At 38.9% G+C, this 11,832-nt stretch overlaps 1 long non-coding RNA gene across 4 annotated transcripts; it reads left to right on the top strand.

Moving 5' to 3' along the window:
* The first annotated feature begins 404 nt into the window (after positions 1–404).
* Positions 405–11,521, top strand: LOC107839035. Of its 4 annotated transcripts, none has more exons than XR_007043987.1 (7): positions 405–684; positions 3,114–3,230; positions 6,815–6,898; positions 7,079–7,192; positions 7,293–7,393; positions 7,565–10,674; positions 11,507–11,521. It is a non-coding gene; the product is annotated as an uncharacterized LOC107839035 (long non-coding RNA). The 4 variants fall into 4 exon arrangements; XR_001664985.2 differs by lacking the exon at positions 11,507–11,521 and having other exon boundaries at positions 435–684; positions 7,565–8,036; positions 8,155–8,951; XR_007043986.1 differs by lacking the exon at positions 11,507–11,521 and having other exon boundaries at positions 423–688; positions 7,565–8,951.
* Positions 11,522–11,832: the final 311 nt, after the last annotated feature.

The raw sequence follows: 11,832 nt of genomic DNA, 5'->3' as shown, positions 1-11,832 counted from the left end.
CACTGAGTTTTTTCTGATAAGGTTTTTAATGAGGCAACATTCAAATGCGTATTCAATAAATTTTTCTTTACATAGGCATCCATGGGAGAGTGTTGTGAAAGTATGGATGCCATGTGTTGCCACTTGGCTTCACATTGAGTATGGCAAAATGCCTACTCATCCTTCACCTCTTAAAGTTGTCAAGTAGATAAACTTGTATCTTAAGCTATAAATAGCCACTTTCCATATTAAGAAAGTAAGTGAAAAATTTACTATTCTTTGTTATTTTTGTTACTTTTTTTACATAATTTATATCATATATATAAAAATTTACTATTCTTTGTTATTTTTGTTGTTTTCTTTTCTTTTCTTTTCTACTGTATAGAAGAATGAGTTTAGGTCTTTAGGATGAACAGGACAGAAGCTGTAGGACGACCAGGGGCAGAAGCTGTAAATATGCCCATTATTGAGGGCAAAATCATAATTATATCTAGTAGATATTTAGCTGTCCTTTCTCCAAAATATTCTAGAAACAACTACATGTCCTTCAACTCTCGAGAATACTTGGAACACCGCTTTCACCGTCATCGGCGGCGACACAATAACAATCGAAAATGATATTTCGGAAGGTTTTCAGGCGCCGGTGTCTCCGCCATTTGGACGATTCAAGGTTGCAGCTCTTTCATTATTGGTTCAATGCATGAAGTAAGTATTCTAATCCGTTGGTTATGGTCCATTTGGACGATTCAATGTTGCAGATCTTCCATTACTTCAATGCATGAAGTAAGTATTCTAATCCGTTGGTTATGGTCTGATAGTTGTTATTACTAACGCACTAAATCTAGGTCTAGAGACATTAACTCTCTCATCTCTTTTCCCTCTGAATGGGCATTTTTTTAACTTTGCAAAAAAATTAAGAGCGAATTATTTTGATTTTGCCTATCACTGTATAGTTATTTTTGTCGGAGTTAGAAATTTCAGATTTTCTCCCCAAGCATTATTTTTTGTTTTCATGTTCACTATATGTTCGATAATTTGTTCAAGAAGGAATTATCTGCTCGAGTTCAAGTAGTGGGTTTAGCTTAATCGAATTAAAGTTTTGCTTCAGAATGACGATTAAGTACGAATTTAAAGGTTGAGGGCTAACTCAATTAGTGAGCTTCCTATTTTCCGCACGTGAAATAAGTTCAAATTCCATTCATAGAGTATAGCATATTTTCCTTTATCAGAATACCATGAAGCAGAATGTTTTTTAATAGAGGCAATTTTTGCTTATTTCTTTATCGTGTGAACTACTTTAGCATGTATGAGGATGCCATGTTGTGTAGGTTTATCCAAATCGGATCGACATAATGGATTGTGTAAAATTTTGTGAACTTTTGACATAAAGGTGTTTATATCTAATTGTGGATTACGCTATTCAAGCCTCTGAATTTGTGTTATATGCTTTGATGAAATGACCAAGAAGGTTAGTTTATCACTTAGTGAAAATAGCATAGACGTTGATGCTTCTTCGTTGAAGATTTTGCTAATTGTGGTTGTTGAGTTGGATGAAATGGAGGCTCGCTTCGGGAATTTATGCGATAAAAATGCCCCCAAGCTGAAGGGAAAATTCTCTAGAGTTGCAGTCAGGCCAGCTATGTTATATGGAGCTGAGTGTTGGCTGGTTAAGAATTCTCATATCCAAAAATTGAAGGTGGATGAAATGAGGATGTTGCGTTGGATGTGTGGTTTTACTAGGGCTGACAGGATTAAGAATGAAATTATTCGGGAGAAGGTGAGAGTGGTGTCGGTGGAGGATAAAATGCGGGAAGTGAGGTTGAGATGGTTTGGCCATGTGATGAGGAGGGGCGTAGATGCTCCGATTCGTAGGTGTGAGAGGTTGGTCTTGGATGGTTTCAAGCGGGGTAGGGTAGACCTAAGAAATACTGGAGGGAAGTGATTAGATGTGACATGGAGCAGTTACAGTTGACTGAGGACATGACCCTGGATAGGAAGGTGTGGAGGAAAAATATTATGATAGAGAGTTAAGGTGGGTGGATGAGTCGTAGTCAGTAGGTAGGAGGGCTTGAGTGTCTTTTGTTTGGTAGTGTTGCATATTTTTTGTGGATGGCGTATCTATGTTTTTTATCGTGTTCCATGCTTTTGATGTTTTTATATACTGTCCTTTGTCTTGAGCCGATGGTTTATCAGAAAAAGCCTCTCTACTTCGTTAGAGGTAGTGGTATGGTCTGCGTACACTCTACTCTCCCTACACCCCAGGATGTGGGAATCTACTGGGTTTGTTGTTGTTGTTGTTGTTGTTGTGGTTGATGAGTGATGCCCCTTACTGGAAGCATCACTCTTTGTAGTAAATGAATAATAATCAGTGGCGATACCTGGTAAGCCTCTAACACTCTTTTTCTTTATTTTTTATACTATGTCATCAAACGCCCTACAATTGTACCGAAGTAGATATTTTTAAGACATTGCATTTGGTTAGTACATTGATTAGATCTTATATATGCATGGATTGGTGAGATACTCAAATAAAGTTGTCGTTATCACTTCATTTGTTTTTCTTCTTAATTTTCTTCTCTGTCATGTGATCTTTGATGTGGTCGAACGTGAAACTAATGAAAGCAAATAGTGCAGTACATTTTTAATTTGATGATATATTGCTGAAGGCGCTTCTCATTTTAGGGTCACGATGAGTTCTTAGCTTAAAATAAATCTGCAACTAAGAATTTAGTTTTTTGTTCTTTTTTCTTCTTTTTGGTATTTTTTTCGCAATTTAAAGACCTCTCTTATCTATGTTTCCCTCATTTCTTAAAGCGGGCATAAGAGAAAAACAAGACAAATAATTTGACATGAGAAAATTAAAATCTCCATTATACTTGAGATTTTCACAACGGATATTTTGTCTATAGATCATCCTATAGGTACCAATTTTGAAAAACAATGACCATTTAGATGGAATAGACTTTAATGCTAGCACGTATAAGAACTTCAAAAGAAGTTTGAAATTGAACTGTACAATCTGCTGGCTTTGCTTAGTGCTCAGACCACAACTATTTATCCTTCTTTGCTTCACTAATTAGCTTCACTGCCAAATTGCTGCTTCTTAATATTTATTCTTCTCAATATTTTTCCAGAAAACTTGAAAGCTAGCTTTCACCACTGCACTATCTCTTTGCGTCAACACTTATGTTTTTGGAAAGCTGAATCGGAGACAAACAACAATATGCACGATGCTCGATGGTTTAAAAATGGTACGTGGCATATCCATTGACACTATATTGCTACAATACTCTACATCTCCTACTCAAAATATTACTCCTACAGGTATTTTGTCAACCGCAGTGTCACACAATTACAACGGTTATTAAGAAAGTCAAGATAGCTATTACCAACATACTAACTGGCGGATTTACTGCTTCACCTTTTATATTGTCAACTTCTGTAAATATGTAAATACATGCGTATTTTTGCATGGATGGTGCAATCATGAATTTAATTTATAAACAATGTGTGTATATAGAAGCAGTTCTCTACCATAGTAATTTGTGTTGAGGGTAGTTTTATCATTTAATGATATCTCCTCTTCGTATGTAGCATTCATTGTTGCACCCACCAGAACAACAACAATAATAACAACAAACCCAGTGTGTTCCCACAAAGTGGGGTCTGGGGAGGGTAAGATGTACGCAGTCTATACCGCTACCTCCGAAGAAGTAGAGATGCTGTTTCCGATAGACCCCCGGCTCAAGATAAAGAATAGGCGACAAGGTGATGGATTACATAACAAACAAGGCGTAAGGAATAATAAAAAGTAAATCAGAGCAATACGAAAATACGAGAGATACGGCAACACGAAATAGTTATCTGAGAAAATATGAAAGGGACACCCACGTATAAGTAACACATACTCGCCGCCATAGACACAGACCTAAGGTTACTAACCCGGCTACACAAGATCTCTCCTGGTGGCTTGCTACAACCCACACCCTCCCGCTAGCCTTATCCGCGACCTCCACACCTTACTATCTAGGGTCATGTCCTCAGTAAGCTGTAGCTGCTCCATGTCATGTCTGATCACCTCCCTCCAGTATTTCTTCGGTCTACCTCTACTACTCCTGAAGAAGCCATCCAACGCTAGTCTCTCACACCTACGCACTGGGACATCCGTGTCCCTCCTTATCACATGTCCAAACCATCTTAGCCTTCCTTTCCGCATCTTGTCCTCCACCGACGCTACTCCCATCTTCTCCCTGATTATCTCATTCCTAATCCTGTCCCACACATCCAACGCAGCATCCTCATTTCCGCCACCCTCACTTTTTGGATGTGGGAGTGCTTGACTGGCCAACACTCCGCGCCATACAACATGGCTGGACGGACTGCCACTTTATAGAATTTGCTTTTAAGCTTAAGGGGCACTTTCTTATCTCATAGCACCCCTGAGGCGAGCCTCCACTTCATCCAACCTGCTCCAATACGATTGGTGACATTCTCATCAATTTCACCATTCCCCTGGATCAAAGACCCAAGATACTTAAAACTATCCCTCGTACAAACATCTTGGGAGTCCAACCTCACCACCACATCGTCCTCCTGCCTCAAGTCACTAAACTTGCATTCCAAATACTCTGTCTTGGACCTACTCAACTTGAACCCCTTCGACTCAAGGGCTTGCCTCCAAACCTCCAATTTGTCATTCACGCCCCTCCGCGTCTCATCAATCTGCACTACATCATCCGCAAATAGCATACACCAAGGCACCTCGCCTTGAATACTCTGCGTTAGCAAATAGCATACACAAAGGCACCTCGCCTTGAATACTCCGCGTTAACATGTCTATCACCATTGCAAACAGGAACGGACTAAGAGTCGATCCTTGATGCAACCCTGTCTCGATCGGAAAATGGTCTGAGTCTCCTCCCGCCGTACTCACCCTGGTTTTCCCTCTACCGTACATGTCCTTAATAACTCTGGTGTACGCTACCGGGACCCTCTCACCTCCAAACACCTCCAAAGAACCTCCCTCGGAATGTCACCTGTAGTTGTTGCAACTCTGAATGTCACCCTTGTTTTTATAAAGCGGAATCATCGTACTCCATCTCTAAGCCTCAGACGTTCTCGCAGTCTTGAAAATACCGTTAAACAAATCCGTCAACCACCTAAGCCCTGCCCCGCCCGCATACTTCCAAAAATCGACCGAAATCTCGTTCGGCCCCGTCGCCCTACCCCTCCGCATCTTACGAATAGCCTCTTTGACCTTCTCTACCTTAAAACGCCTGCAGTAGCTGAAATCACGGCTCTCCTCCGAATGCTCCAGCTCCCTTAGCTCAATGCCTCTGTCCCCTTCCTCGTTCAAAAGTCTATGAAAAGTAGTCCTGCTATCTCTTCTTAATGTGAGCATCCTTCACCAGAACACTACCATCCTCCCTCTTAATGCACTTCACTTGATCTAGGTCACGACCCTTCCGCTCTCCAACTCTTGCAAGCCTATACAACCTCTTATCCCCTCCTTTCTCCTCTAACCCAGCTTACAAACGCTCAAACGCTGCTGACTTAGCAGCCGTAACTGCCAACTTAGCCTCCTTCCTAGCTACCTTGTACACCTCCCTATTCACCTGCTTCTCTTCTTCATCTCAATCAACTCAACATACACCCCTTTCTTGATCTTCACTTTCTTCACTTCTTCATTCCATCACCAGTCCCCCTTATGCCGAGCTGCCCGGCCCCTCGAAACACCCAACACACCTTTAGCTCACTTTTCTGTAGGTTATATATTCACGTATGCAGCTTTCTTGATTGCCTCTACGTCGGGAAAATTTGGTTAATTAATGTGTGTCTCCGCGATAATCTCATTTCTTTCAACGGAGAGGGGGTCCACCTTCTTCTATTTCTACATCTAGGATTCGACTTTTATCATGGATACTAATAGGAATTCAACCATTATGGCAAAGAAAAGTTTGATTCAGAGGGAGAAGAAGAGGCAAAGAGAAATTTTACCATTCGACCATATCCACATTTTTTTGTTCTAACGTGGCATTTATTCTTTCCCCCACCTCTCTCCTGAAACCCTAACGTACGCATTTTATATTCATTGTGTTCATCATGTTCTTTGTAAGCTTTATCCATCATCAACTTAAGCTTTCCCCACTTCTGTAAATGACAAGAGCACTTGAATGTTGAAAGCTAATCACTGTCCAACAACAGTCACATTTCTATTTTCGATAATTCTTTGATAATTATCAAATTGTCAAACCGTTTTGAGGTACATCTGCTGTTATCATGTGCCACCCGATTGAAATCTATTACAGTAATGATATTTGAAACCCATCTATGGTAATGGTAAGTGTTTGAGACCCTCAATCATGGTCAGGACCTTGTCTCCATGCAGTCTCTTCCTTTTTAAGGAGTTCTTCATAGTGCAAGTGTGGAGGTCCTCCTGAGTGATTCCTCCTTTCATTCTCCTTGTAAAGATTGCTATAGAAATTGATTACTTTCTGCTCCTCTTTTAGCCTCGCAATCATGTTATATCTTTTGTTTGCATTGACAATCTTGTATGGAAAAAACATGTATTTTTGTCCCATCTTTGATCCATAGGAATCTAGATCGTTGTCTCCATATATTTGAAATACACAAGAAATCTTTCCTTTCTAACAAGAACATGTGCTTGACTTGCTGAAAGAAATTTTTGGTCTTCCCAAGCTCTTTGATATCAAATTCCTTTTTGAGCAAACACTTCTTCTGATTGTGTATTTTCTTTTGACTCGGCACATATTATTATTGTTACTATCATCTCATTTACTAAGATTATTAGTGTTGTTACTTTTCCTGTTTTCAGGTGTCATATGAACAAGGTTTGGTCTCCTCCACTCTAATGATAGCATAGCTTGATCATAACCTTTTCTTCCAATCCATGCTCAAGGTGATTGGTTTAGTTTGTACAGTGCCTTCTTCAGTCTACACACCATACCCTTCTTGCTCTTACCAGCTTACAAGCGTATTTTCATTCAAAAGAGAAAAAAAACCATGGAGAAATATATTTCTTCAATGGTTGCTCTTCTCTTAGTTTTAGCACTAATGGCTACCCTTTTTTCATCATCAGATGCTGTATTCAAAGGCGCATTTGAAGAAAACTTCAGTAAAAGTTGTCCAGGTACACAATTCAAGACTTCTCAAGACGGACAGATCTGGTGTCTTACCTTAGACCAAGTATTAGGTAACTAAAATCAAGAATACAAAATGCATTTTATTTCTTATTTATATTATCTTTTTGTTTTCTTGAAATTTGAACATATTTCATGTTGTTGGTATGTTAGATTGTGGATTCATGACCAAGCAGAGCTATAGATTTGGTTGGTTTAGCACAAAGTTGAAATTAGTAGGAGGTGACTCTGTTGTTGTTGTGACAACATTTTATGTAAGTTCACTAAAATATTTTGTGCATTTCTATTTTTCTTTGCGTACAATAGGCCCTTGTGGTCCGGCCTTTCTCGGGATGTTGTGCATAGCGAAAGCTTTAGCACATTGGGTGTCCTTTTTTGTGGGAATTTTGGCATTTCCTTTATTTTTTTTGGCACGTTGGGTGCAGATATGTTCAGAAGTAGAGGCAAGGCCATTGAGAGATGAGATAGATTTTGAGTTCTTGGGAAACAGAACAGGGCAGTCTTACCTTATTCAAACAAATGTGTACAATGGTTGTGGTGGACGTGAGATGAGGCATCAACTATGGTTTGACCCAAATCCGTTATCGAATTTCTTATGAATCCGAATCCGAACTCACAGTCTTCAACCCCGCCTACTTCTCCGTCTGCTCAATCTGATCCCGATTCGACAACACATCCTGGAGTTCTTCTAGATCTTTCGTTCAATGATTCGGAGCTTATTCTTAGCGCTTTGATTAACGCTGTGGTTTTGGTCATCTGAAGATTACTGAAGCTGCCCTTGATGCTGTGCAGAAGCTGCCCTTGATGCTGTGCAGAAGCTCATTGCTCATGGTTATCTTAGGGGTGAAGCGAGCCCACTTGGGCTCCAGATGCGAAGCTTCTATCGAAATTGATTGGGTCTGTTTGTAAATGTCATGATTTGGGCGATGATGCGGTGGAATTGCTTGTAATTAAGTCTATTTTATCTGCTGTGACGTCGGTTTTGATTCGAATACATGGGGATTCTTTGTTGCAGGTTGTTAGGACGTGTTATGATATTTGTTTGGAGAGTAAGAATGTGGTGAATCCGACGACGGCTAAGGCTTCATTGGTACAAATATTGGTGATTGTTTTTTGGAGAATGGAGGCAGATTCGTCCACGGTGCCATTGCAGCCTATTGTTGTCACGGAGTTAATGGAACCAGCTGAAAAAGCTGATGCTGATGGATAAATGACATTGTTTGTTCAGGGGTTTATAACTAAAGTGTTGCAAGACATTGATAGAGTTTTCAATGCAGGGACTCTGAGGGTTAGTGCTACACCTACTGGTGCTTGTGATGAGGCATTTTGATAACTACATCAACCGTGGAGTCGACGAATCCTGCTGATCTTTTGGATTCCACGGATAAAGATATGTTGGATGTGAAGTATTGGGGGATTAGCATGTATAAGATGACGTTGGAAGGGCAAAAAAGGAGAGCTGGTGGACGGGGAGGGAGAAAGGGATGATGATTTGGAGGTTCAAATTCGGAATAACTTGAGAAGGGATGCATTGTTAGTGTTCAGGGCTTTATGTAAGTTCTCAATGAAGACCCCACCCAAGGAGGCCGCAGCAGATCCACAGTTAATGAGGCGCAAGATTGTGGCGTTGGAGCTGCTTAAGATATTGTTGGAGAATGCTGGAGCAATATTTAGGACAAGTGACAGGCATTTACCTACCATTCTGATTTAAATCTTTTTTATACCTTAATTACTTGTGTAATTGCTCGTTTATATTCTAATAATTGTACCATGGTTCTTATTTCTGAGTATTGTTTTTCTGTCATTGGTTCATTTTTTGTTGCATAAATGTGTCAATGGCACACGTCTATTTTTGCTACTTGATCTAACTTATAAAGTACTACTCTTTTTTAAATCGGTATTTACAAAGTACTGTTCTCAGTGCTCCAAATGAAAAAATGTTATTTGTTGCTCTTATATGCTCTTAAGCTAAGGTAATACCAATCAATATACAAAGTCCAAAAAGTTGCTTACTCTAATACAATGAGTCCAATTGCTTTCCAACTTCATTTGTCCTTGAAATGTTATATGCTTCCTTTTCCTATTTCCCTACACCATATATTTAGTTTACATATTCTTGGTAGCATAGTTTTTAGACTATTCCCGGGGAATAAAAAGGATTTGCAAAATATAAATCAGTTGTCAACATATGAGCATCTACGCCGTTTGTGCTGCTAAAAGTTTGAAAGTGACCTTTACTTGCTTGGACAACGGCTCCAAGTCTATATTGACTAAAAATCAACTAAAAGAAAAGAAGAGAAAATAGATTTGTCGTATCTTACCTTACGTTGGAGAGTGGAAGCTTACTGTCGTCACTCAGCTCATGTTCGGTCATGATCATGTGCTTCCACTTAGTTGGGGAAACATATAGGGTTGCGCAACACTATGATATTTCTGACAAACATTCACCTTTCTGTGATTTGGATATCCTAAACTATTTGAAGCTGTCAAACCTAAAGCTTATACGGCCGAACAACTCTTTAGGCTTCCTTTGTTAATGTGGAGAGATCTTGAATTTTACATCCTTCAATGCTTTCTTTGGGGGAAGAATTACGTTTTTGTAAATCAAGGATGCACTCTTGAGGTCTATTGGTAATGCTATGAGTAATGTCATGAGGAACGGAAACCTTCCGACTTTTTTTCAACGCCTGTTTTTTGGTACAATAGTGATGTAATAATGTCAACTAACTTGCCATTGTTCTTTCTTCTTTTTTTCTTAATGAAGTATGGAAATCTTGTTAGGAGGCATCAAGAAGATGCAAGGAAAAAAATTACAGCAAAAGAAGATGTCTATTCCTATACAAGAACTTACTGAATAACTGAAGAGCAGACATAATCCCAAAAAAGTTCAACAATAGTTACAGGGCCTGGTTGAACCAACTATATAAGTTGACCAAACAATTGGATTTAAGAATGTGGTTAGGAGTTCAAATCCCAGCAAAACATCTGAATGGGTCTCCCAACTCTCAATGAACTCCAAGTTCTCATAGGCTTCTTTAATAGTATTTGGCATGACCCCAACAAGTTCAAAAACTAATAAAAACATACTCCATATGTCAGCTACTATAGCACAATGCAAGAATAGATGCCTCAACACTCTCCAACTCCACCTATGGCACATATAACTTCTATTTACAATCTGAATATTTCTTTTCCAGAGATTGTGTTGGGTAAGACATGCTTCATACAAGGTAGCCAAGATAAAACTAACTATGTTTGGGGGTAGTTTAGTATCAACAATCTTAAATACCTTATGATTCTTGCTGAAGCAGGTGAAGGCAAAGCTGTTACAGGAGCAAGCGTTCAGAGAAGAAGGCATTACCAGTGAAATATACTTTTTAACTTAAGGTACGAGAGTAAAGATGCCACAATCATGGGAAAAAGATCAGTCAATGATGAATGTACAACAACCACTACAATGTACTCAGTATAATTCTACAAAGTGGGTCTAGGGAAGGTAAACTCAGTATAATTCCACAAAGTGGGTCTAGGGAAGGTAAAGTGTTGCGTTCTCAGTCATTGATGAATGTTTTCTATTAAAATTTCAATTTATGATTCAATGATTGAAGTCTATAAAACTGCTCACAGGTAGTTTAGACACCATGTTAGTTATATCCGTTAAATAACTTGTGTGCTCCAACTTTTACATACTTCTTGACATTTCAAGGTATGTGTATTGAGTACACTATTCCTTCCTGTTCTTCTAAGTTGGACATGTACTTATGATTGCTCATATTATAAAGCTTTTGATAGTTCTGTTACATTAGCGTGAATAGCTGCACAAATTATGTCCTTGAAGAATAAAACGTTCTTCCTTTCAAATGTATCTCAATTTTTGTAACACACTATGTGAACGGAAAAATTAGAGGTATAGAAAAGGCAGCGTGGTGCACCAAGTCTCACTATGCGCAGGGTTTGGGGAAAGACCATACCACAAGAGTATTGTAGAACACATTTAGAAACTAAGAACATTTTATTATTCCAGATGAATCCCATGTATCTACAATGAGATTATCTTTTTCTAGTTCATACTATCAATTGTACTTCTTTGAACTTGCATTAGTATATGGACTTGCTACTAGTGAAATATTTTACCACTAAATATTAAAAGTGTGACGAAATAGTTTGAAGATGCAACTCTTGTTTTGAAAAAAGTGTACATGAAGAAATAATGATCATGTTTGACGTTTTTGTGTATGATTTAAGGGTAATGATCCAACTAGGGGTTTGAAACAAACTTCTTACCTTTAAATGCGTGATATTTTGATGTCTTGAAATCCTAACAAAAACATTTTTGCACGCTCTCGCCTGTTCTTCTGTGACATTAGGACCCAGAGGATGATGTCATCTGGCCCAGAGGAGAGACTACACACATGGTGGTTGTTCAGTTTATTAGTACAAGGAGAGCCCGGTGACAATTAAATGAGGGAATAGAGAATTGGGACCTTGCAGTTTGGATGACATATTTGACCCCCTAATTATGTTTTGAACAAAAGTTGTTAGTATTGCTGTGCTGTTTCAGTTATAACTGTACAATTACTATCTATCTTTTCGATCGAAGATCACAATCCTCACTTGTTTGAATTTTTGATCATCTTTTTATTAAAGCATTTTGGTACAATTTGAAGTATATACTTTTCATGTTGGGCCCGTG

The sequence above is a fragment of the Capsicum annuum genome, chromosome 8, assembly GCF_002878395.1.
Source record: "Capsicum annuum cultivar UCD-10X-F1 chromosome 8, UCD10Xv1.1, whole genome shotgun sequence".
Taxonomy (NCBI): domain Eukaryota; kingdom Viridiplantae; phylum Streptophyta; class Magnoliopsida; order Solanales; family Solanaceae; genus Capsicum; species Capsicum annuum.
This window is presented reverse-complemented; position numbering and strand designations above follow the sequence as displayed.